The sequence below is a fragment of the Pristiophorus japonicus genome, chromosome 12 (genome assembly GCF_044704955.1).
Source record: "Pristiophorus japonicus isolate sPriJap1 chromosome 12, sPriJap1.hap1, whole genome shotgun sequence".
NCBI lineage: Eukaryota > Metazoa > Chordata > Chondrichthyes > Pristiophoridae > Pristiophorus > Pristiophorus japonicus.
Genome location: NC_091988.1, coordinates 46,652,815 through 46,680,113, shown reverse-complemented (window position 1 = coordinate 46,680,113; position 27,299 = coordinate 46,652,815). Strand labels below are relative to the sequence as shown.

Genomic DNA, 27,299 nt, shown 5'->3' with positions numbered 1-27,299 from the left:
TGGGAGGGGAGGGAGGATGACAGAGTGGTGAGTCAAAATCTTTTATTAGCTTACATTCAATGGCCGTGCAGAAGATCTTTCAGCATACAGGTCCAACAGCAGCTCCATGTTTCTCAAAGTTACCCAAATAAAGCAGTGTCAGCCTGTCATGTTTGTAACCTTCACGCAACTTTATGTAACAACACTGTACTCTGTGCCACTGGTAACACAGAGGAACGGTACTGTGTTGGTGAGTACTGGGATGATTTCGTTGAGAGGCTCCAGAAGAGCTTTGTCACGAAGGACTGACTGGGAGAGGAAACGGCTGGCAAGTGGAGGGCGCATCTACTGACCAGTTGTGGATCCAAGACGGATGCGTTGATGTAAGTCCTGCTTGCACCCGAGAAGCCGGCGGACAAGTCCTTTGAAGAGCTCAGCACTCTGATTGATGAGCACCTCAAACCGGCGAGCAGTATACACATGGCCCGAATTGAATGTATTCAAGTCACAGATAGATAGATTTTTAACCAATAAGGGAATTAAGGGTTACGAGGAGAGGGCGGGTAAGTGGAGCTGAGTCCACGGCCAGATCAGCCATGATCTTATTGAATGGCGGAGCAGGCTCGAGGGGCTAGATGGCCTACTCCTGTCCCTAATTCTTATGTTCTTATGTTCTTATGTTCACAGGTTCTACACACACCGGTGTCGGGAGGGACAAAGCATATCGGACTTCGTTGCGGACCTTCGGCGTTTGGTCAGCCTCTGTAAGTTCACAGATGCCTGCAGGGGGGAGATGTTAAGGGATTTCTTCATTGAGGGCATTGGTCATGCCAGCATTTTCAGGAAGCTTATTGAGACCAAGGACTTGACTTTGGAAAGGGCAACGTTGATAGCTCAGACCTTCATGGCAGGCGAAGAGTAGACCAAGATAATTTACGCGCGCAGCCCTGGTTCCAACGTGGTGATGGACCAGGGAGTTAACATTGTAAACTAGATTCAGAACCGTGCAGGCAGGCAAGGGCAATTCGACACCGCCCAGGTAGCAACAGACTTGAGGGTGGGCCAGCAACAGAGACAATGGCAGGGGGATTGACAATTCACACCATCACAAGGGACAATGCATCCCGGGATGGGACCATTGATACTCAGCAACAGAGCGCTCAGGAGTAATCAAAGAGAAATCAGAGAGGAATGCCTGTTAACAGTTCCTTTGTTCACAACAATCTCAGCTCATGCTGGAGGTGCGGTGGTTGCGAAAACCTGTAGGTTTCAGCAATTTATCTGCAGAAACTGTAACTTCAGTGGACATCTGGCCAGAATATGCAGAAAGCCCATAGCGAGGCTAGTTTACGAGGCAGAGGAACCAGACAAGGGGTCTCCAAGGCAGGGTGATGCTTGGGGCAAAGCTATGGATGCTGAAGTCCAGCAGGTTCATGTGGCAGACGTCCACAGCTCGTATACCAAAACGCCACCTATGATGATGAAAGTTCTATTAAATGGCATCCCGGTACACATGGAGCTGGACACAGGAGCCAGCCAGTCACTTATGAGTGCCCAACAATTTGAAAAACAATGGCCACTCAAAGCTAACAGGCCCAAACTGGAACACATTGACACGCAGTTACGGACGTACACCAGAGAGATCATCCCAGTACTAGGCAGTGCAAACTTGGTGGTCACACACAATGGATCGGAGAACCGGCTGCCACTCTGGATTGTCCCGGTGAATGGTCCCACACTCTTGGGGAGGAGCTGGTTAGCCGAGATGAACTGGAAATGGGGGGATGTGCCGCCATTTCATCTGTGGAGCGAAGTTCATGCTCACAGGTCCTACAGAGCCACTTTTTCAACCAGGTGTCGGGACTTTTAAGGGCACCAAAGTAGTGATACGCATCACCCTGGACGCCAGACCAGTGCAACACAAAGCCAAAGCCGTGCCATATGTGATGAGTGAGAAAATTGAGAGTGAGTTGGACAGGATGCTAAGAGAGGGCATAATTTCGCCTGTTGAATTCAGTGACTGGGCAAGCCCCATCGTTCCTGTCCTTAAAGCAGATGGCTCAGTCAGGATTTGTGGCGAAAAAAGGCCACCATCAACCGAGTGTCACTACAGGACCAATACCCGCTTCCGAGAGCGGAGGATCTTTTTGCCACACTGGCAGGTGGCAAGCTGTTCACCAAGTTGGACCTCACTTCAGCCTACATGACTCAGGAACTGGCTGAAGAATCCAAGCTTCTGACCACCATCACTACGCACAAGGGGCTATTCGTCTACAACAGGTGTCTGTTTGGCATTCGTTCAGCAGCCGCAATCTTCCAGAGGAACATGGAAAGCTTGCTTAAATCCATCCCTAGAACAATCGTATGCCAAGATGACATCCTAATCACGGGTCGAGACACCGAGGAAGACCTCCACAACCTGGAGGAGGTGCTATGCCGACTGGACCGGGTAGGCTTGCGACTAAAGAAGTCCAAGTGTGTGTTTTTGGCCCCAGAGGTCGAGTTTTTGGGCAGGAGAGTTGCAGCAGACTGGATCCGGCTTACCGAATCCAAAACGGAGGTGATCCGTCATGCGCCCAGGCCCGGCAACACATCAGAGTTGCGTTCATTTCTGGGACTATTGAACTACTTCGGGAAATTTCTGCCGAACTTAAGAACATTGTTGGAGCCACTACACATGCTCCTGCGTAAGGGTTGTGAATGGTTTTGGGGGGGACTGTCAAGAACGGGCTTTCAATTGGGCGCGGAATCTGTTTTGTTCTAACAACCCCTGTAAGAAACTGATTTTAACGTGTGATGCATCATCCTATGGGTTGGGTGCGTGTTGCAGCAGAGTAATGATGAGGGCCAACTCCAACCTGTGGCTTATGCCTCCAGGTCACTCTCCCAGGCAGAATGGGGATATGGGATGGTTGAAAAGGAAGCACTCACATGTGTCTACGGGGTGAAAAAGATGCACCAGTACCTTTTCGGCAAAAGATTCGAGTTAGAAACGGACCACAAACCGTTAACATCCCTGTTGTCCGACAGCAAGGCTGTCAATGCCAATGCATCAGCTCGCATACAGCGGTGGGCCCTCACGCTGGCTGAGTATGACTACACCATACGGCATCGGCCAGGCACCGAAAATTGTGCTGACGCGATCAGCAGGCTCCCACTGGCGACCACCGAGGGGTCGTCGGAACAAAGCGCGGAGATGGTCATGGCCGTTGAGGCTTTTGACACCGCAGGCTCCCCCATCACAGCCCGCCAGATCAAAGTCTGGACCAACAGAGATCCCCTCCTATCCCTGATAAAGAAATGTGTCCTGACCGGGGATTGCACGCCCTGACACGGAGCGTGCCCCGAGGAGGTCAGGCCGTTTCACAGACGGATCGACGAGCTCGCCATCCAAGCCGGCTGCCTGCTATGGGGCAGCCGGGTAGTCATGCCCCAGAAAGGAATGGAAGCATTCATCAAGGAACTCCACAGTGAGCACCCAGGCATCGTGCTAATGAAGGCCATTGCCCGGTCACATGTATGGTGGCTGGGAATTGACTCAGACCTGGAACACTGTGTTCGCAGGTGCACGACGTGTGCTCAGCTGGGAAATGCCCCCAGGGAGGCCCCACTCAGCCCGTGGCCCTGGCCCACCAGGCCATGGTCACGTATTCATGTAGATTACGCGGGCCCGTTCATGGGAAAAATGTTCCTGATTGTTGTTGATGCGTACTCGAAATGGATCGAGTGCATCATATTGAATTCGTGCATGACATCCACCACCGTGGAGAGTCTGTGTACGGTCTTTGCGACCCACGGCTTGCCGGTCATCCTGGTTAGCGACAACGGCCCGTGTTTCACTAGCTATGAATTCCAGGAGTTTATGTCGGGTAATGGTATCAAACACGTCAGGACAGCACTGTTCAAGCCGGCTTCCAATGGCCAGGCGGAACGTGCGGTTCAAATCATAAAACAGGGCATGCTCCGGATTCAAGGACCCTCCCTTCAGTACCGCCTATCGCGCCTCCTGCTGGCTTATAGGTCCCGGCCGCATTCGCTCACCGGAGTCCCGCTCACGGAACTACTCATGAAACGCACGCTTAAAACGCGGCTGTCCCTCAGTCACCCAGACCTGTCAGACATTGTTGAGGGCAAGCGCCAGTCCCAAACTGAGTGCCATGATCGCAACTCAGTGGGGAGATGCATAGAAATCGATGACCCTGTATTCGTTCTCAATCAAGCTTTGGGACCCAAGTGGCTTAAGGGTACTGTAATTGGCAAAGAGGGGAATAGGGTCATAGTGGTCAGACTTAACAATGGGCAGATATGCCGCAAACACCAGGACCAAGTAAAGAAAAGGTTCAGCATGGACACTGAGGAACCTGAGGCAGATCATGAGATGTCACCCACACCACTGCCAGTGAACGAGCAACAGGGACATTCACCAGCATGCACAGTCCCTGCGGCCAGCCCGGACAGGCCGGAATCACCTCAGGTGACAGAGGCGCATGCCAAGGCCCAACCACCAGAGCCCCAACTGCGGCGCTCCACGAGAGAGCGTCGACCGCCTGAAAGACTCAATCTTTGACCCAAAGACATTGGGGGGGAGGTGATGTCATATTTGTAACCTTCACATAACTGTAACCTTTATCTAACAACACTGTACACTGTATACACCTGAGTAATGCACACCGTGACCACAGGGGGTGAACTTGTGGGAGACACTCCTCACCTGGTCATCGAGGTATATAAAGGGAGATCCCACGCAGGGTCAAGGCTTCTTGGTCCTGGGAATAAAGGTTCAGGTCACGTAGTGACTTTGTCTGCAGTACATGCCTCGTGTGATTCTATAGTAAGGTATAAGGACACCACACTGCCCAACCTCAAAAACTTCCTACATAAGAACATAAGAACATAAGAAATAAGAGCAGGCGTAGACCATACAGCACCTTGAGCCTGCTCCGCCATTTAACACGATCATGGCTGATCCGATCATGGACTCAGGTCCACTTCCCTGCCCGCTCCCCATAACCCTTTATTCCCTTACCAGTTAAGAAACTGTCTATCTCGATCTTAAATTTATTCAATGACCCAGCTTCCACAGCTCTCTGGGGTAGCGAATTCCACAGAGAAGAAATTTCTCCTCATGTCAGTTTTAAATGAGCGGTCCCTTATTAGATTATGCCCCCTAGTTCTAGTCTCCCCCATCAGTGGAAACATCCTCTCTGCATCCACCTTGTCAAGCCTCCTCATAATCTTATTCATTTCGATAAGATCACCTCTCATTCTTCTGAATTCCAAGGAGTAGAGGTCCAACCTACTCAACCTTTCCTCATAAGTCAATCCCTTCATCTCCAGAATCAACCTAGTGAACAAACCTTCCCTGAACTGCCTCCAAAGCAAGTATATCCTTTCTTAAATATGGAATATTCTCTAAAGCTGGATCTTTCAAATGTTAAACTAGGGAATGTGTTTGTTACCAATTATATTATGATAGCACAATCCCAACCTTATGATCTGTATCACCATCAGCTCCAAGTTTCCCCAAGTCATGCACGATCCTGATTTAGACATATTAAATAATTTCTTTATTGTTGATGAATCAAAATCCTTGGCGCCCGAAATTGATCAACTTCCCGCCCGGTGCTGCCAGCATTCCTCTGCAAGATCCGCCCAGTACCACTTTCGAGGTGGGCTGGAGCGGGTGGGAAGGGAGAGCCACCAGGAACTGCCCGCTGATGTCAGCGATGGCCGAGTGGCGCATCTGAGCTCCTGCTCACCGAGCTCCCAGATTCATGTGGGCGGGAGTCGGTGCCAGAACCGGGGGTGGACTGCTGGCTGGAGGCTGGTCTGTCCCCGACGGGGAGTGTGAAGATCCTGAAAAAAGGGTTAGTGAACATTTTTTTTCCACAGCTACTTACCTGGGTGGGGTCCCTTGAAGGTATTCCAATAGTTTTTTTTTTTCCTGATGCTTTTTATTTTCAGCTGTTCGACCCTCCATGGACCCCGACTTCATCCTCGGTGGCACTAGGGCGGCAAGCGCCTCTGCCACTGAGAATGGAAGCTCCCACCGGCTGCCACCCAGATTGGCAGCGTAAGTCCATCATTTGCCGCCTGCCGACCTTCGAGGGATGTTGTTGATGAATATCCCGCCCAAAGAACCATCAGGTACCTTGGTGGCCATCGGCAGTCCTTTGGGTGGCACTTGGGCGGGCGGGGGCCTTCATCAATTTCAGGCCCTTGAATTCCCTACCAAACACCATTACCACTAGCAGCGGTTCAAGTGAAGGACCCACCATCAGCTTCTCAGGGCAACTAGAGATAAATGTGGAAAGGTCGCAGCGTACAATCATACCTTTTGTCCTTTAATCTCTCCTACCTTCCAATCTATCACAGACCTTCCATTTTGTTCTTTCCTCCCCTCCCCCCTTTGCCTGCCCCTGCACTCGCTTAAAACCTGGTACAGGCAACTCTCGTTTATCCAGATACGGATCTAACAGAAAACCCGCTGTAATGGAATTTAAAATAACTGTCACACACGTGAATATCTCGCTCACTTCAACTATCAGTTGCACATAAATTGACGCAGGCGTGGACTTCTTTCTCACTCTTCAACTGTCACACACATTGAAAGCAGTTCAAGCAGTCGGGTGTCCAATTTAAAATGTCTTGTGGCACTAAAAGGAAACAAAAAGTATTGAGTATTCGGCAGAAATGATAAATTATAAAGAAGTATGAAGCTGGCAGAAGTGTGCGTACCTTGATGGACGAATAGGAAGTTGGATCATCTACAATTTACGATATCAAGAAGGAAAAGAAAGATTTAGAAAGTTTCACCGCTGCTTCTGAATCTCCCGTGAAGGCAATGTCCCGCAAGAATTTGCGAAAGCCAAAGCTTGACAAACTAGACCAAGTGCTTTATGAATGGTTTTCTTTGAAACGGTCTGTCAATCAATCTCTGATTTCCAGAGAGCATACAATATTAAAGATGCATGGTCTCTGGCAAGGAGAGCAGTAAAAAATGTTACATTGAAGAGATGTTGGCGGAAGTTGTGGCCCAATGTCATATTCGAAGACAGTGCTTCTGCTGACGAAGAATTCAAAGGTTTCTATGTACGGGCTAATAAAAAAACAGGCTGTCACAGAAATCGTGGAGATTGTCAGCAGTGCACATGAAACAAACGCACTTAAATCCCCAGCAGAAGATGATATTGCTAAGTGGATAGATGTTGACATCGACACAGATGTAGCACAAACTCATACTGACGAGGAATTCATCGGCATAGTCACCAATAAAGACAAATCTGACGAAGAGATGAGCGATTCAGACAATGAAATTGAAGAAAAAGAATAAATGACTTGGACACGTGCGGAAGAAGCAATGAAATATGTCGTTGGTTTTTTTGAGGAGAATTCTCATTTTACTTCTCACGAGGTTCTGCAAACTCATATCATCCACAACATTTTAATTAAGAAGAAAATGAATTTATTTAAACAAGCAGATATAAAATCGCTATTTTAAAAATCAAGCTCAGTTTTAACAGAATAAAATAATTTTTAATTTCGAGACGTTATGAATCAATTTTCATGTATTTTATTATGTTCGCGTTCAGATAACACGAACTAAATCTTCGCGGGTGGCTCTATCACCTTCAAATATCAGCTTTAAAATGTAAACTCGCCCTAATGGAAAATCCGTTTACCCAGAATTGCCGAATCCCCAAACGATCCGGATAAACGAGAGTTTACTGTATTTCTCTCACCTTTTCCAGTTCTGACAAAAGGTCATCGACCTGAGGCATGAACTCTGTTTCTCTCTGCACAGATACTGCCTGATCCGCTGAGTGTTTCCAGCATTTTCTGTTTTAATTTCAGATTTCCAGCATCCGCAGTAATTTGTTTTTGTAAGGATAAATGTGGCCTTGCCAAAACGCCTACATCCTGAGAACTGAATGCCAGATTCTGTAATATCAGGTATCATCAGGTACACGATAAAACCCACAGTGTAAATATAACAGTAAGATAGTCATCACCTCTCCATCCTGCTCACAACTTACTACTTCTCTCTCTCAGCATACACAGTGACCAGAATCTTACTAGCCTGCGAGTACGGTCAAAATGGCCGTGATTGACAGCGGGTCAGGAGTCCACTCTGAACCCGCCTCCTTGTAAGTTTCCAAAGTGCCGGGTCTGGCTTCGGTTCACAGACCTGACACTAAGCGGTGGGCCAGCCAATTAACATCATTAAGAGACACTTTAAAGGTATTTATAAAGAATTTTACTAGGTACTTAACATTTTTCCAAGTTATTTTACAAGGTTCACGTCCCTTGGGGAATACATCAGATAAGTGTGTCAGCTTCTCAATGATTCTCCTTTGCTTTGACTAGTTGACAACTGCAGAAGTGATATAAAAGCTACCATTTTACAGCTGTTCACTTTCCAATCTCAGAAGCTGAAGCCTTCAGGATTTGGAAGACACTTTTGTGTTGTATGCAGTTTGGAAGTGTTTTCAGTGAACTCTCTATCCACTGTCACCCCCTTGGAGCAACCTCTCTCACCATTGACAGATCGCTTCTGTCATCTCAACTTCAACTGCCAACTATTCCATCAGCATTGGTGCCCTTGAAAAACTCTCACCTTGGTCCTCAGAATCCCACCATGATCAGCCCCAACATCAACATCACCAGGAAAACACCAACCTTCTCCGCAATCACCTGATGCTGTACGGCAATGACGAGTCTGGAAGCCACACTCAGCAGGGTGTCTACCTACTTCTTGTTTCCTTTCTCTTTCCTCAAGCAATCATTTATTCAGACAGCTTGACTTCTGCTGAGGTGGAGTGTAGAATGTTTCAGTGTAAGGGGTGTTGCAGTTGTGTGGGGTGGACTGGTTGGGCCAGATGCTCTTTACCTTTCCGCCATTGTTCATTGTTCATAGGTTTATATGTAACCTTCAGGGCTGCTGACCGAGGGCTGTGTGGCTCTTTGTCAGCAGGCGCGGACACAATGGGCCGTGGTGGCCTCCTCCTGTGCTGTAGATTTCTATGTTTCTATGTTTAGCACGGCAGCTTAATGCTGCATTTTGCTGTGGACCATCTGTTATTGTCTAGTTTTTCTGTGCCAAGCAAACTCACATCCTTCTCCCCTTTTTCTTGAAGTCCTGGAGCCTGAAGAACAACACTGGGAGAAGAACAATCCTTCTGAAGAATAGCAGATACTCGCTCCAGCCCTCCCAAGCAACAGCATTGAAGTTGCCACCCTGGGTGGGCAAGATAGTAAGTTAGAAGGGTCTGCACTTGGTGAATGATAAGTGAGCAGTGGCAGGGACAATGATGTGAGCAGGGGTAGTGGAAAGGAGAGCCCAGGGGATGGCTTGTGGGTCCTAGCTCTGCTGAGGAGGACTGAGATGCTGACTTCAAGGGTCCAGCCTTCAAAAGGAAGCTGCTTTCTGTAGAGAGGCAATTGTATGAGGTATTGGAAACTCTGCCTAGAGGCTGCCGCACCATGTCTGAGTATAGAGGCATCTACTTCCAGCTTGTGCGATGTTCTGGTGCAGGGCTTCAGCATTCTGCAGTCTAGCATGAAGCTTGTGGTCATCCTTACGGATGCTGAAGAGCCCGCCCACCATGAGTCTGTATCACCAGCTCTGATCGGAGCTCAATCTGCTATCATTGAATCTCTGGGGGCTGTATTGCAAAGTGCTGCTAGACCTGTTCAGGTTGCATAAACGTAGTTAGAGCTGTTCGATGGTGTGCCCCATGCTGGCTTAAGTGGTCCCATAGCTTTGGTTCTACCTCTGGTCTGCGGGTGCAGGTTACGTACAGGTGTCATGACCCACGTGTGCAGAGGGTAGTCATTGTCTCCTGGCAGCCAGCCTCGGGCCTAGTGAACCGGGTTAAACAGTGACGGGATAGTGAACTAGTGCAGTATGGATACATCGCAACAACTGCCAGGAAACTGCACAGACTTGCATGATTGAGCGAAGGTGATCACTTGCCTGAACATTGATGGAATGGTAGATTCTCCTAGTCATGAAGCCTGCTGGCTGAGTGAAATGTGGCCTCGGGGCTGCATGCATCCAGTCAATGACAAGCTGCACTCGTGGGAAACCTGCCATTGCAGCAAAGCTCACAGCCTTTTCCTGCCGACTGCTGGCATCCATGGACTGTAATTGTTGGCCCTGGCAAAGTGGGCATCAGTGACCTGCTTGATTCAGGCAGGCACAGAAGACTGACCTATGTGACAAGTGCTGGCTTCTGCTGCAGCCTGGAATGAGCCCAAGGCAAAAACAAAGTACGAGCTCCAGTCACTTTACATAGACGACACAGCACAGAAAGAGGCCATTCGGCCCAACCAGTCCATGCCGTGTTTATGCTCCACTTGAGCCTTCCTCAAGTCCAGTCTCCTGAGAGTCCCAATTGCAGCTCCTTTCGGTTCCCCACCCTTTGACTGCCACAGATAATGCATGGCCAGCTGGGAGAGTGGGTTGCAGGTCTTGTTCTAAGAGGTTACACAGGCCTATGACATCTTCTCTGGAGGAGGGAGAAGCCTAGCCCCCTGATGCACTGCTCCTCAAAAAATTGAAGGTGTCTCACTCTCGGCCTGTAGATGCCATGGGCTGGGTAAGGGCACCTGTGAGCATCTCTCCTCATGTCTAGTCTCCTGAGAGGCCTAATTGCAGCTCCTTTAGGCCACCCACCCCCCATCCTCCTATTGCTCCTGTTGCTTCTTCTGATGACCTCCCATTTTGAGCCTTGTGCCCCTAGAAAGTATAGAAGCAGAACAATAATAAAATACAGCAAATTCCAAAGCAAAGACTCCAGCTCAATTGCACACAAACATCAATAATCTGAGTGATTGCAACTGACTTTAAATACCAGTTCCAAATTGCCATTTCATTTCTGTACCACCCTGTAGTAAAAATGGCGTTGGGGTCCTATCGACTTCATTGGGCCCTGATTTACATGCCTTAAGGAAGCATCAGTCTCCTCCAGGCAGGTGTCTAGGGCTTCCCTTGTGAAGGCCCCGAGCAAAATGGCGATGAGCGGGATTGAAGCGGGAACGGGGCTCCAAGTACAGCACTCCAAATATTAGGGCGGTTACCACCGTGTTCCTGCCAGGCAGAACGAACTAAATTCAGCTCTTTCAAATGTTAGGTTTGCTGCAGTGTTAATCCAATGGGCCTCAGGCTTGAACTGGAGTAAAGAAAGTTTAATTCCTATCTGATCCAATTATAGCGATACTTAGCCCGGCTGTGGGAAGCAGCTGGAGGATGTGAATAATTATCCAACTAACTGAGGTTGTTGATTGAAATATTTTGGGGGAACAATTTCTTTTATAATGCTCACCTGTGTACATTTTGGAACAAAACTATTTGAAATAGTTTGAAAGGTGCCCTTAAATGGAAGGCTTGTAAGAAAGTTGTCTTTTGCTGACATAACACTGACAATAGAACCAATCCAATTGTTAGATAAGAGTATAAATTCAAGACAGAGCAGTGTAGAATATTCACATGGAGTCATTTCTTTTTCTCTACAATCCCACCACTCTTTTCCTGGATGTAATCAATTTGTATAATGAATGATGTTTCTTTTTTTAAACATACCAGGGTGCACTTAGTCTTGACTTGAGGTTGAATGCATCACATGATAACAATGAACACCATCCATAACCTATCTTTTATCTCTCTGTCTGGCCAATATTTATCCCTCAATCAACTACCAAATTGCTGCTTGTGGGAGCTTGCTGTGTGAAAATTGGCTGCTGCGTTTCCTATTTCTTCTTCTTCGGCAGCCTCCCGGAGTCGAGGATGACTTGCTTCCATAGCTTTCATACTAAAAATGAGTTCTAGGGTGATGATCTCCAGTCTCTGTCACAGGTGGGGCAGACGGTGGTTGGAGGGTTGGGTAGGTGGGGTGCTTGATTTGTCGTACGTTCCTTCCGCTTTTTGTGCTTGATTTCCACGTGCTCCCGGCAAAGAAACTCAAAGTACTTGGTGCCTTCTCGGATGCTCCTCCTCTACTTTGAACTGTCTTGGGCCAAGGATTCCCAAGAGTTGGTGGGGATGTTGCATTTGTTCAAGGAGGCTTTGAGGGTGTCCTTGAAGCGTTTCCTCTGCCCTCCTGGGGCTCACCTGCCGTGACGTAGCTCAGAGTAGAGTGTTTGTTTCAGGAATCTAGCATTGGGCATGCGGACAATGTGGCTCAGCCACTGGAGCTGGTCGAGCGTGGTCAATGCCTCGATGCTGGGGATGTTGGCCTGAGAGAGAATGCTGACGTTGGTGCGCCTATTCTGCCAGGTATTTGCAGGATTTTGCGGAGGCAGCGTTGGTGGTACTTCTCCCATGCTTTGAGGTGTCAACTGTACATAGTTCATGTCTCTGAAGCATATAGGAGGGCAGGTATCACCACTGTTCTGTAGACCATGAGCTCGGTGCCAGGTTTACGATCCTGGTCTTCGAACACTCTTCAGGCGGCCAAAGGCTGCACTGGCACACTGAAGGCGGTGTTGGACTTCGTTATCGATGTTTGCCCTTGTTGATAGTGGACTCCCAAGATATGGGAAGTGGTTCACATTGTCCAAGGTCTCATCGTGGATCTTGATAACCAGGGAGCAATACTGTGTGGTGGGGCAGTTTGGTAGAGGACCTTTGTCTTACTGATGTTTAATGTGAGGCCCAGGCTCTCGTACGCTTCAGCGAAGGTGTCAACGATGCTTTGGAGTTCGGACTCCGAGTGTGCACAATCTAGCTCATTTTTGAGAGCGAAGCCAACCCCATGGAGACGGCATTCTTCTTCTGGTTTGACTTTCTAGAAGAAGATGTATCGACCATCTTGATCCTTGAGCTGACCTTCTCCTTCCCACCGTGTATTACTCAGGGCAGCGATGTCATGTTTCCTACATTCCAATGGTGACTACACTTCAAAAGCACTCCATTGGCTGTTAAGCGCTTTGGGATGTCCCGAATTCATGAAAGGCGCTATAGAAATGCAGGCCTTTCTTTCTTTCTCTATGTATGATAACCCATTCATGTAAACCCTGCATTTTACAGTGCCTTTTTTATATACCAGAATTAGACTGACTCTCTTTTCTCAATCTCTGTAATGTGAAGCCATTAAGGATAGAAATGTCAATTTCTGCTTTTAGGTTGCTATTTTTAAACATGAATTCAAAGCACCAAAAGGCCATATTAACAGCTGATAGCTAGCTACAATAAAACAATACTACTCACACGTAATAATGTGCTCCAGGAACATTTTTGAATGGAACCGATGGCTGAGGTGCCTTGTCCAATATGGGACAACTAAAAAGATGTCTATAAATCATTAGATCAATAAGAAATAATCGCTAAAATGTATTAACATTCACAGAGTCAGGGCAGATTCCACTGCCATTATTTATATTGATGTCAACATTGACACTAATTTCAACAATGATTATACAGATATTTTCAGAGGCATTACACAATTCAAAGTCCCTCTATGTTCACATCTAAAGAACAATTTACACCCATTTCAATGTGCATACAGCCAACATGTTCTGCATGGAATGTTGGGACAAGAGGCACATTTAAGTGCTGAGGGCTTCAGAATTGCTCCTCTCTCTGCCCTCATTTGATTCTTTTGATACTGTAATAGATATTTGATCCATCGGGAGATGGAATCCTTTCACAGCCTTTTTATTTGAATCATGTCCCAACTTACGATACAGTCGCATAAGACTTGAGACGATGGGGGCCAATTTTCGTATATTGCGCAAACTGGGCTGGCAATGGGTCTACTCTGCCCGCCCAATGATGTCGGCAGGAGCTCGACTCATTTACATGGACGAACCTCATTATAATATAATCGATGAGCTGCCTGCACTACTCGTGTACCCTATAAGCAGCTCACTGAGTGGGAAGGCAGGAAATCAGGTGGGACTGCCCCTATTTAAAGGCAGCATGCACCTCTTAAAAGGGAAATGGTACTTTTCATAAGCTGGTGACTGGAACTCAGGATCTGTTGACAAGATGACTGCAGCCTGGGAACCCTGACCTTCGGACGGTGCCTTGGAGATGCTAATTGAGCAAGTGAGTAGCAGGAAGTGTAAGAATAAAAATGCATATTAATGATAGAATTGATATGGAATGTATGTAATAAAGGTGAATTGTGTGTGTATGTATAAATGTCAAAAGTGCAGATTACACAAACAGGCTGCGGTTTGAACCCAAGAACACAAAATGGATATTCAAAGTCAAGTCTTCTCTGGGTGGGCGAAACTTAAGGAACAAAAGGAGCATGACTTTGAAACCCATCAAAATTAAAGGTGTTAATTGGAAAGCGATTAACCTAATCAAGGAATGGCTCCAATTCCTGCAGACAGTCACATGTGTGAGGAAAGCCAATAAAGAACTGCCCTGGAACCAAGGCCCAATCCTGGGGCTTTACCAATTTATGTTAAGAGACCTTATGAGAATAAAAAGGTAAGCGCAAACCTGTTCTCACTCTTTTTGGACCACACGGCAAAGCAGGATACCTCCTTCTCCACAAGACCAGACCAAGAAGCAAGGAAGAAGGTTTGCTTGACTCAGAGGGAAGTATATGTCTCTGTAAATCTGTAACTCATTACCTTACCTCTTGTAATTAAGTAGAGTCCATAGGATACTAATAGAATGTTGTTGTATTCGATAGGCTATAGGCATGTGTGTGTGTTTAATAAACTTATTCCAAATTGTTTTAAAATAATTGGTCTTGCTGTCAATTTAATGCCAGAGATTTAGAAATCTTAGAGGAAGTTCTCTTTCCCTTTGATGGACACTGGTTGCCCAGGAAAATTTCTCATCGTCAATAGAAAGAGGTCAATGCCACAAGCAATGTTCCCAGGACATCTCAATAATGCAAGAAGAAATTTAACAACCTTACCAAACTATTCAGGTAACACTCCCCTTTGCATCTTTCTTGTTCTCTGCACCACCCTACTTTAGCCCAGCACTAGCAATCTGCACCTCAACTAATTCACTGTTTTTCCAATCACTGCCAGACACTTCACTCCACCTCCTTCTCTTTGCACTTACACACTGGGGACCTGCTACTTCCCCCACTATCACATCTTCCTCTTGCTGCAGCTCTGTGTGCATGGACAAGTGCTGTGTAATGCATGTGGGCAAGACCACTGCTGAGTACACTTACACCTTACAAGAAACAGAATAGAAGCCCATGGTGTAAGAAAAAGATCTTTGTATTATAGTTCATAACTCTTTAATGGTTCACGGCCAATGCAGAGAAGCTATAGCTACAGCAAATAGGATACTGGGGTGCATTCATAGGACTATCTATTACAAAACAGAACATGCCATTTTGTCCTTGTCCTTGGTTAGACCTCCGTTCGAATACTATGTCCAGTTCTGGTCGCCTCACATGGTGGGTGATATTGAGCCTTTTGAAAAGGTTTAGAGGAAGACCAAGAGAATGATTCTCAGTTTTAAACACCTTAGCTACCCAGATAGGCTTAAAGAGCAGTCTCTATATACTTTAGAGAAGTGTAGATTCAGCGGTGATTTGATTGAAGTTTATAAAATAATGTAGGGACTAAATTGATTGCACACTAACAAATGATTTTAATTTGATAGGTTGGGGAGGGGCAGGATCATCTGTAAAAATGATGCAAGGGAAGACATAGGTTGGATGTTAGGCAGTTCTTTTTTTCTGAGAATAGTAGACCTGTGAACAGGCTGTCAGCTTGTGTGGTGACCGATGATTCACTGTGTATCTTCAATAAAGAACTGGACTGATTCCTGGCTGGGATGGAGATTGCATTATACAAGAGATGGGTACCAAATAATATAAGTCATGGTCAATGTGGTGTCCTGGTCTAATTTTGATAGTCTAGAGGGATCGGAGAGGAATTTTACAGATTTTCCCTCTAATTAGCCTGGGTTTTTGACCTGTTTTTTTCGCCACTCCCAGGAGACAACACGGCACCTAGTGGGTGGGGAGTCTCTTGACCTGATACATAAGGCAGTGCAGCTGGTCTTTTCCTGTCTGCCGTTTTCCGTATGTTGTCCCTTTTTCCTGAGGCTGCTCCTCATCCTCTAGCCAGAGTGGAACTGTCAGAAGTATCCCCGTAAAGAAAGTGCTTTTTCAGGAGCTCTTTAAGATGTGAGAACTTTGAAATTATCTAAGTAGCTAAAAGCCACAATGTAGTACAAGCAAAATAGCTCCCAAAACTTTCCATCGGTTTACTGGAGGATCTTTAACTATCGCTGGAGATAGTTGCCTCCCAACTTGTACCGCCCATGGTTTGCAGATGGATTTAGGCACTGGCACTAGAAATGTGGGTGGAGACCAAGATAGCATCTGGATCCTGAACACAGGTTAGGATCCTAATTTACATATATGCATTAGGACCCCAAATTGTTTCGGGTGGGAACGTTGGATGCTTGAATTAAGGCCCACGCAAAAATTACATTAGGTGGGACTCGGGTGGCAAATAAGCAGATCAAACAGAGAAACAAACGCATTTATATGGTATCTTTTATGACCTCAGGATATCCCAAGGTGCTTCGCAATCAATGAAGTATTTTGAGCTGATATAAAGTAGAGAAACCGGACAGCCAATTTGTATTCAGCAGCGATAAGATAAATTAAGATCATCTGTTTTTTTTCAGTTGCGTTGCTTGAAGGAAAAATATTTGCCAGGACACTGGTAGAATTCCCCTGCTCTTATAGTGCCATGGAATATTTCACATCCACCTTAGAAGACAGACAGGGCCTCAGTTTAACACCTCATCTCTGGATTTTAGGCTCTTCTGTTTTCGGGGGCAAAAACGGAGGCGGGGCGGGAAAGTTACTGGCGGGGAATAGTTTGCGCCTCAGTATGGAAGTTTCGGCATTTGGGTCAGGGGGCGCAGCGCGAAAGGAGGCATTGTACACTTTTCGAGGCACAAGGATGGGAAACTTGCAAACTCAAGTGCTGGGCTGTGTGCACTTCGAGGCCTGAGTGGCAGTGGGGGAACCTTTATATAAAAAAAAAAACACAAACATTGCCCACGCCACCACAACACAAATCGCTAAAACAATTAAAAGAACAAACACTCGCACTTACCTTTGGTGTACTTTACCTCCCTCTGGGTCACCGGCTATGCTGGACTGCACTGATTTCCCAGGCGGTCGTTGCAGGCGTACTTCCGGGTGGACGGATCGGGCAAAGATCCAAAGTACTGCCGGTGTCACAACCAGAGGCGTTGCACGCACAGTACAACTCTTCCCGGCAGTCCTGCTCAGCGCCGCCGCAAAACCAGAGCGGAGGATCGCAATGGGCCGCGGGAGCCCTCACCGCCACCTTTCACGCCACTCCAGGACGAAACCTGGAGCGTAAAGGACTGGAAAATCCAGCCTGATACCTTTTGATAGTACAGCAGTTGCTCAGCGTGGATTATGTGCTCAATTCTCGGGAATGAAGCAGATACCCACAAACTTCTAAGTCATAGATAAGAGCACTATCACTAGGCCAAGGTGTTTTTTTTTATTGTCTGACTACTACCCCATTCATGCTGAAAAAGGGCAATAGTGAGACAAAGATTGGCCTCCATATAACTGGGACGAGGGAATGAAGAACACTCAAATTATTTTGTAGGTTTAGCCGTGCATTAATACACTATTAGTGGAATGAACACTATCATTTTTCCTATGACATTGCATAAACATTGATTTACATAGCAACACTACAAACTCAACAGGATAAAGTACCACTCTAAGGTACTGTGCTAGGTAAATCATTGAAACAAGGAAAAACTGCAAATGCTAGAAATTTGAAATACAAACAGAAAATGGTGGAAATAAATGGCTGAACTGTCAACAACTGTAAAGAGCAAAGACAGGTTAGTGTTTAAGGTGTCGACCCTTTGGCAGATTTGTATAAATTGTAGAAAAGCAACAATAATTGCAAGCTGTATCAGCATAATTGCACCAAATAATCTATCACCAAGTTATGAAGGTATGCTCTTTTCCTACTGGAATGTGGGTGTGTATGTATCTGTGAATCTATCTCTCTGCTTGTTAAGACTTCACTGCAAAAATGTTCTGACCTGTAAGCATTCCCACCTTTTATCTCCATAAGTTCCATTCACTATCTACATCGTCCTTCAGCTAGAGGTTAAGGATGCACCAACCTGCGCACCATAGCCACCACCGTGAAAGTTTGTCCCAACTCATGTAGCCAGTTGAAGTGACAATCTGTCTTGGAGCTCAATGCTCCAACCATATGGTTAGGAAGTGAATGCTGTTGACCATCAGGCTATAGGGCTGTGCAAACATCGCACCACCACACCTGCGCCACGAATATGCAGTCTCTAGAGAATACAACCACTATACCGGAAAAGACATGCCGATCCAGGCTGACTTGAACAACCTACCACCAATCCGTCTCAAATCTAGAAGGCCATTTTGGACCATCACCGAAGGCCTTCACGATCTCCCCTCAGCTTTAATGACCGATGGTGAAATGCTTGGAAGAACTGCGACATACGGAATGGATTCCAGTACAACCTGAAGGATCAAACCTTCCCCGCAAACAATGGACAACCATCAACCATCTCAGAACTGGTCATGGTAGATGCTGCCACCTTTTCCATAGGTGGAAGATTAAAGCATCCTCATTAAGCGACTGAAGCGCCTAATCAGATCCTGGAGCACATCATTGAGCACTGCCCTCAGGAAATTTGCGGGCAGCCTACAAGATATCCACGCTGTTACACCGAATTTAAATGTTGACATTTGATTTGCTTTCTAACTACCACATGAAAGATGAAGCATGAGTGTCATATTTGCCAAACCTATGAGGATGGAGTTCTGGCTCTGAATAAAGCATAGATTACAAAATGAATGCTTATTTTACAAAGTGCAATGACACAGGTGCCCATCTCATCCTACTTTACACAGCCAATTGAATTTCTAATGAATTTCTGAATGAGTAATTTGTTCTCTCAATCCTTCCAGCAAGTGAAGATGATTCAACTTGGTGAAACAGCCTGCCTGATCCTTCTGATCTATTGGTTAACTCTGCATTCTTCACATCCTCATAGCTCACAAAAGTCATGTCGTAAAACTGATCTCACCCAATCAGATGCCCAGTTTCAAATGATGTGCTCCTGGCACACCGGAGAATCCAATGTGAGATCTGCCATCCCAGAACTGAACATGTTAGTTGGTGATGCCATTATAAGGGTTAAATGCATTGGGAAATTCTCAATTAAGTAGAGAGATTTAAACTTTGGTCCTTTTTCTGCATGATACACACATCCTGATTTTTTGGTACACTAGCACACCAAATGGTGCATTTAACCTTTCAGCCATAATTTATACCCTTCCCCTCCAGTTTGCTCCTTGAAGATGTACTTCTACTGAGGTAGACTTTCAGGAGCACCAGTAGTCCTCTGATTCATTACCTAAATATTCCTTCTTTAGACAACTAGCATTGGTAGGTTATTCTGTCATGGATGGCATCGCACTTTGGACTTTCCAGTTTGAATCACTACATGGCAATCTCTTGACCCCAGTGCAAGGGCACTGAGGGCAATAGTAGTGTACCAACTGTGATTGAACTGTGGACCTATCTGGTCTGTATGGCCCAATGGTACACCAGGCAGCCTATTCACTCACTAAGCCATTGGGGAAGAAGAATTAGCCCCAAACTTCCAGCGGCATTTCCTCCACACACCTGGCATTATTCTACCAGGAGTGCAGTGGAAGTCCCAGGAATTAGGCTGGGATTGATATATGCTGGATCCTGGCCTTGTCAATGAGTACTTTGGGGTGCGGTGAACATGTTTGGAGTGGATCCTACATCCCCTCAATATAGCCCCTATGTCACATTAGGACCCTGGCCTTGGCAAGCTGCTGATATTCGGAGAGAAACGCAGAAAACAGATCTGTTCAGTGGAGGATGTAGGGCCAGCTTGGGTTCAGCCCCGTGTCCTGGCTTGGCTCCTGCTGCATTTCCCTACATTACAATGATTACCTCACTTCAAAAGTACTTCATTGCCTGTAAAATGCCTCAAAGACCATCCTGATCTTTCTCTCTCGCGCGGCTGTAAGTCGGCTGGGGTCAGTTAGGGAGCAATTGCTCCTCGGTAGATTGTCAGCTGCTAGCAAATCCCTGGCTCATCCCCAAGGTCAAAAAAAAACTAGGAGGAAATGACTGGCTTTGTCTTCCTGTTTTGATACTTTTATAAAGATTGTTTTGCATCTGTAACAAAATGAGACAAGTGTGGCGCCTGAAGTGTGACAAATGTGATAGCTGCTAAATCTTTATATATAAATAACAAATGACAGTGAAACCAAACTACAAGGTGCAGGGTCCAGATGACCATGACGTTAGTCGGTCAGACAACTGAACTCGGTTACAAGACTTTAAAAATATAAAAAAAGCACTAACAGGATGTTTGCGAGAGGACTAAAAGGATGTGGGGCAGGATGTTGCATAAAATGGATTTCTGCAGCTATTGAATAGCTCTGTGTAGAAGGATTGTTCAGGAAACTAGTTCAAGCAACTAAGTAAGATCAGGTTAGGTTTATTGTTTAGCTGATCATTTAGGAAGTGTCCATGTCAGGGAAATCCAACCGTGCTTAAAAAAAAGCAGCAAAATAAGGAAAGACATAATATTAATTGGATCTCCCAAAGACGGGTTTTGCTTAACCAGACCACCCATGTGAAATGTAAAAGAGTTATTGTTCTGTGTATAACTTTGGGGTGGGTGGAAATTACCTTTGACCTACATTCCTGGTTTATGACCTGTGATTGCCAAAATATACCTCTTGAACGTGGCTTCGGGCTCCACGATTACTCAGTTGATTTAAGAAATGAGGCAGATGTTTGAGGAGCGTCCCAGGCTGGATTTCCGGTCTGTGCTGTGTTAGCTCATTTCACCTAGCTACTACAATTGGCCTCAGTACGCTGTGCTTAGGTAGGAATATTGGCCAAGTTCCCACTCCTGACTGACATTCAGTAATCCTTGCTGGAAGGTACATATCTGTGGAATTGGGTCAGGTCAGGATTGGGCTCGACTTCCCTGGAATAGCCTGCTTTGATGCTCACTACCCAGGCTCAAGTGAAGGTTGAACACTCTGGTTGGATGCTGGAGGACGACCCGTGCCAATGGCGTGACCCTTGGCCGAGACATTCGATTGCGCCTAAAAAATGGACACACATGGCACACGCTACACACACGTTCTTATGGACAGGGGGAGCATGAGAAATTGGCACTGCAGGCTTGTTATCCTGAGTCAGGTGTGCAGTGAGCACTACCTGTGCTGCTTATTGGCTGCACACCTGTTTGGGGGAGGGGTGGGGGGGCTAAATGGGGGCAGGGGGGGGGGGGGAATAAAGGTTGCACAGAGAACTAGTCTAAACCCGTGACCTCTACCACCTAGAAGGACAAGGGCAGCAGGCGCATGGGAACACTACCACCTCCAAGTTCCTCCAAGTCACACACCATCCTTACTTGGAAATATATCATCGTTCCTTCATCATCGCTGGATCAAAATTCTGGAACTCCCTACCTAACAGCACTGTGGGTATACATTCGCCACACGGACTGCAGCGGTTCAAGAAGGCAGCTCACTACCATCTTCCCAAGGGCAATTAGGGATGGGCAGTAAATGCGTGTCACCAGCGACACCCAAATCCCAAGAAACTGGATGCGCTGCCTGTGGTCGCAAATGAGTTGGACATTGAAAGGATAAGAATTATTTTCTATTCCGAAAGGTGCCAGGTTGGTGACGGGAGCACGGAAGGCAATGTAGATGCACTCTATGGCACCTTGCATCCTGGGAAAACCTACAGTGCAGGCCAAGTGTGGAGTTCTCCTCATGCTTCGTTCTGTCCACTGGGAAAGAGGTGCAGCTCATCCTCCTGGGGTGGAGAGCTCCGGTGACCTCCCTGATACAATGGGGAACAGCAGACTGGGAGATGTCACTGATGTCACCTGTTGCAACCTGGAAGACCTCGCTGCATAAACATTAAGGGGCACGGTAACCTTGACAGCTACAGACAGTGCTGTCTGTGCCCAGGTTTGGGGCTCCAGTTTTGGTTGCAGCGGGTGACACAGCTCCGTGACAGTCTACTTGTTGAAGTGAAGGCCCCCAACACATTGTTCCTGGGTGAAGTTGAGATGTGAGATGCACTCCCTGAAGACCCACCACAGCTATGGCCCTCTGAGTAGTGCCCTCCGCCTCCCTTTTCTCCCAGCTTCTCCTGCTCTCCTGCCTTCTTCACTGCTCCCCCTCGTTCTCCAGCAGGTACATCTACCCAGCCACCCATGTCTGCAATAAAACTGTTTTTAAGGCAGATAAAAGCAGGCCAGCACCAACAAAGATTTATTAGCAGAAGTCACAATTTAGTTGTGGAATGGCAGAAAATAGGCAACAACAAAAAATGACTCCGAAGTTAATGCAGAAGTAAAAGGATAAACCAGCAACTAAACAGTAATGAATGGATGAGCCCTTTAAATAGTGCCTTTGTCGGGTCCTTGCTGCCTGTTACCGCAATGATTTGCTGAGCAGGTTTACCACGTGGCGAGTCAGCCGCTGGGCATACTAATTTCACAAAAGGGTCCAACAACAGGTGGAGGGTCCTTATTTAAATAATATAATGAGCATTTTTTAATACTTCTGCCGCACTTTGGACACCGACAGTGGAGCCCGATCTAATCCAACGCCTGGGCGGTGCACTTCCGGCACTGGCCTGCATTATTGGACTCTTGGGCATTAATTTTATGCCTGTAAAATGGACACGGGGGCAATCCAATTTCTAAGTCAATGACTTTAGCAGAGAAGGAGACAAGGAGAGCTAAACTGGCAGAAAAAATAAAAATATTTATATTTGTAATATAAAAATATGTAAGAACATAAGAAGAAAAAAACATTTAGCACTTGCCCAATAGAAGCGTCCTATAATTGTGATCTTTTTATGCTGCTAAATACAAGTGGATTGAGGTGCAAGTGTATCATTGAAGAAAATGGCGCAAGAGAGACTGATAGAAGGATGAAAAATACAGGCTCTGCATCATCTGTTAGTCAACATCACTTCTTCACAGAGGAAGATTAGGAAGCTAATTGTATTTCACTCTATCTAATGCCTCATTCTTTCCGGTGAAAATTGGACGAAGAAGGGAAATGTGAGCCACACTCTGGAAGCAGCTGAGACAAGAGCTTTACATTCGAGTTGCTGTGAAAGCAGGTGGGAACAATAACACATAGCACCGGGCATCGGGGAAGAGCTGGAGTCAGCCAGGGTGAGAGACACTGGACGATTACAAAGATGCTTAGCAAAGAAATGACCTATTATCAAATTTTAATTGAAATATGTGCATGATTTAATTTTTTTCTGTCCATATTTCAACGGGCCATGTACTGTAGATTAATGAAACAAAATACCTGCAACTGGGAAAATATATGGGGCTAGAATTTACATTTTTGTGCTTATCGCCCAAAAATGGGTGTTATTTCCAGCATGGGCGGCAAAAAAGGGTTTTCAGATCGCCAGCTTCTCGCCCATTCTCAAAGCACTTAGTCTCCATTTTTTAAATTGGGCATTACTGCGAGTGATATGAAATGGGCGGTAGCATTAAATCTTGCTGACCTTCTGCCGTAAAGTGTCGCCATCCTTAGCAACGGCATGGCAACGCTCGATTCCCACAATTCAGGAGGTCAAGGGTCATGACATGTGCAGAAGAGGAGACAGAGGGAGCTGAGAGGGACTGAAGGTGTGTGTGGGTGTGGTGTGGCTGCTTTGGGAGGAAGGAAGGAGACTTTAGAGCTTTAGAGCAAATAGAGAAACAAAAATTAGCTGTTACCAACCACATATTTGGCCTATAATGGAGGGAGAGGGGGAGGGGGAGCACTGGAGACTGACGCTGAGGTGGGAGAGAGCACATTGGAGGGAGCAAAAGAGCGAGAAGGTTCTCAGACGAGGCAAATGCCTCCCTCCTGCAGGAGGTCGAGTTACGCTGGAGTGATTTGACACAGGGATATGGACCGAGATAGCAGAGGTGGTCTCGTCGACGACCAACGAGGTGTGTGAGGGCAACCAGTGCTGCAAACGATAGAATGACCTTGTGGGATCTGCAAGATTAAGTATTACATTTATTTACATGTACTTATGTATTTATATAATTTGATTTGTAACAGTCATGAGTGATTATCAGCAGATGTGAGGTCTTTCATTTTTACCAGGAATGTTTTACTCCAAGCCTGTGGTCACGGTGCACATTTTTAGGTAAAGAATGATAATTATCACTAAGCATGATTACATCTGTCGGTTATGTGTTGTATCAGTGTCAGTGACAGTACCTAGCAATGATATCACGCAATGATCTCATACCATGTCATCCTGTCACCTTTTACAGAAGAAGCTATTGATGAGGTCCGTGCAGAGGTGAACGGGTGGGGGAGCCACCAGTCCCCAGTGACATCACTGAGATGGAGGAGCGGGTGTTAGCACTCGTGGGGAAGCACCCCCGGACAGCTACGGATGCATCTGTAGACCCTGAAGTGATGCCACATGAGTAAAGCTTACACCATTGCATGATGTCAAGTCAATAGATGGCACACCCATTCATATCTGAACAATCATATATGATAGATGATTTCTAAAATTGTCCTAGAAATAATGCCGGCCTAATGAAAATCATTGATATGCAAATGTGTTGATGGTCATGAAATGTGATGTCTGTGATGGTTTTGATAATGGTGGTGCTTTTGTCGTGCATATGCTGTGTGTAGCACTGGACTCCCCTTGGGACCCTAGCACCCCCTTCTCCCCTAATAACCTCATTTGTGTTTTGCAGTTCAGCCAGCAGCGCTACCCCAGCCAAGACCACAGAGACCAGAAGGTGGGGGCGTGGGGCCCGACTCTCTGGACGATCCTACACCTGGTGCTGAGGAGCTCCGATTCTCTCCTGTCAATCTGCTGGGTCTGTTCTCTACAGATGAGAGCACGGACTTCGAGGAACCTGCATCACCACGCTCCAGAAACCATTCCACCCCAAGGCCATCTAGTGGTCCTCCGGTCATTCCCGCCTCCACTCTGGAGGTACCGGCCCAAAGCACTTCACAGGGCACCCCATTTGTCCCCAGGACGGCGCCGACCCCGCGGAGGCCTCAAGGACATGGCAGATCTGGTCCACGAGCGCCACATGAGAGCGGAGAGATGGTACAGTTGTCCAGGAGGACTGTAGACATTGGTGACCAGCTCATCAAAGCATTGGGGGACATATCCGGACAGCTGGCCACCATGACTGAGTACATTCCGCGGATGGCGGAGGCCCCGGATGCGATAGCCAGGAATACTGCTGGCACAGGCCTCCCAGTTGTCCCAGAGCGCAGCACTCCACCCCTAGGTTCCGCGCCACCACTGGGAACGACAGATGAGAACAAGGACCAAGATCCTGCTTCTGCATCAGAGAATGTTGCCCCCTCGGCACACCCCCCGCTCCCATACCTGTGCACCACCGCCTCTGCCTTCACCCCACCCCCTCCCCCTAGTGAGGCACCGCCTGAGGAGCTCCTCAGCCAGGCGCCATGGAGCGAGGGGAGGGGAGGGGAGGGGAGGGGGGGAAGAAAAGTGAGGTGTATGTCCACAGGTGATGGCTGTGTTATATCTCCATCTGGGTGTATGCAATTTGTTGTAATGTATGGGGGGAGGGGACCATCTCCCTGCTTTGCCTTTGTATTCTGTGTTGGTGGACATGTTGATCATTTGATTGATGTTAATGGTGGAAAATGTGGGGTGTGGGTGTGGTTGGGTGTTTTTGCCCGTGATACTGATGACTTCAGACCAATGTTGGTATAAATTTTTTTTTACTGAACTTAACCTTGTTGCGCATTGTCTCAGATAGCTGGACTGTTACACACTGGTGATTCCTTAACATGAAACAGTTAAATAAAACTTAACTTCAATCAATGTAAACTTTAACTGGCACCAAGGTGATGGGCACCATTGATGTCTGAGCTGCACACACAGCAATGTGTCAGCGTTGTCACTCACATCAACGTTCTTTTAGGAAAATCATTCAGATATCAGCTCCTCACGTAAGAGTCTTGCAGCTACGTAGTCGCCACGGGCCCTTTCCTGTGGTCTGGAGGGGCGTGGGTATGATTGCAAAGCCAGCCTGATTGTCTGGCCCTAGGTCAGTGTCCAGCCCCTCTTTGTCCTCTTCCTCTCTCTCCTGAGGTGGAGCATCAGTACCTTCTATCAATTCTTGTCTCTTCCTGATAGCCAGCTTGTGCAGCATGGAGCACACGACCATGAATTTAGCTACTTGCTCAGGGTTGTATTGTAGCTCCCCTCCTGAGTGGTCCAGACATCTGAAGCGCTGCTTAAGCACAGTTATTGTTTTCTGGACCACATTGTGTGTGTCTCTGTGGCTCTGGTTGTATCGCTTCTCTGACTCGGTGTGGGTGTCATGCAGGGGGGTCATCAGCCAGGTGGCTAGGCCATATCGATTATCACCAAGCATCCAGCATTGTCCTTGTGGCTGATTCTTAAACATGTCAGAGACAGAGCTCTCACGCAGGATATGAGCCTCATCAAAGCTGCCCGGACATTTGGCATTCACTGCCATGATGATCTGTTTGTGGTCGACAACTAGTTGGACCTTCAGGCAGTGAAATCCTTTTCTGTTACAAAAACACTCCGGGTCCTGAGAAGGTGCCCGCATGGCGATGTGAGTGCACTGTATACTCCCTGCACCCTGGGGAACTTAGCAATGCAGTAGAATGCACCAGCCCTGTCAGTCTGAGCCTCCGTGGTCATGGGAAGCTGATAAAGTCCATCCTTCTCATGTACAGGGCCTCTGTGACCTGTCTAATGCAGTGATGGGTTGCATGGTGAGACAGAGGGCAAATCTTGACCGCGGAGGCCTGAAAGGAACCGGACGCGTAGAAAGACAGTGCCGCGTTGACCTTGACCTCGACCGACACTGATGTCCTGATGGCAGGCTGCATATGTGGCCTGATGAGCTCCTATATTTCATTGATCACCACCTTGTGGAAGCACAGTCTCCGAAGGTAGGTGTGGTCGGAGACGTCGAGGTAAGACCTCTTTTCCCTGTATGTGCAGGGTGTGTATGGTCTGGCCCTCCTCCTCATTCTTGCACATCTTTAATTGGGGACATAATGATGTGCATCACACATTGAGCCATGTGCACTCTGCAGCATCTGCGTATTAATCGATGCAGGCTGAGAAATGGCTGGCCCCATTGCAATGAAAGTATAATAGCAATTGATCAGAAACAATAATTTCCTCACTAAAATACACCTAGAGTAAACCCTCAATAGGCTAGAGTCTGAAAATATGTCTGT

The 27,299-nt window shown here is 46.9% G+C and overlaps 1 long non-coding RNA gene across 1 annotated transcript; it reads left to right on the top strand.

Moving 5' to 3' along the window:
• Positions 1–89: 89 nt before the first annotated feature.
• LOC139276736 (uncharacterized) lies at positions 90–24,836 on the top strand. The gene is made up of 3 exons (XR_011595989.1): positions 90–362; positions 667–743; positions 24,785–24,836. It is a non-coding gene; the product is annotated as an uncharacterized lncRNA (long non-coding RNA).
• Positions 24,837–27,299: the final 2,463 nt, after the last annotated feature.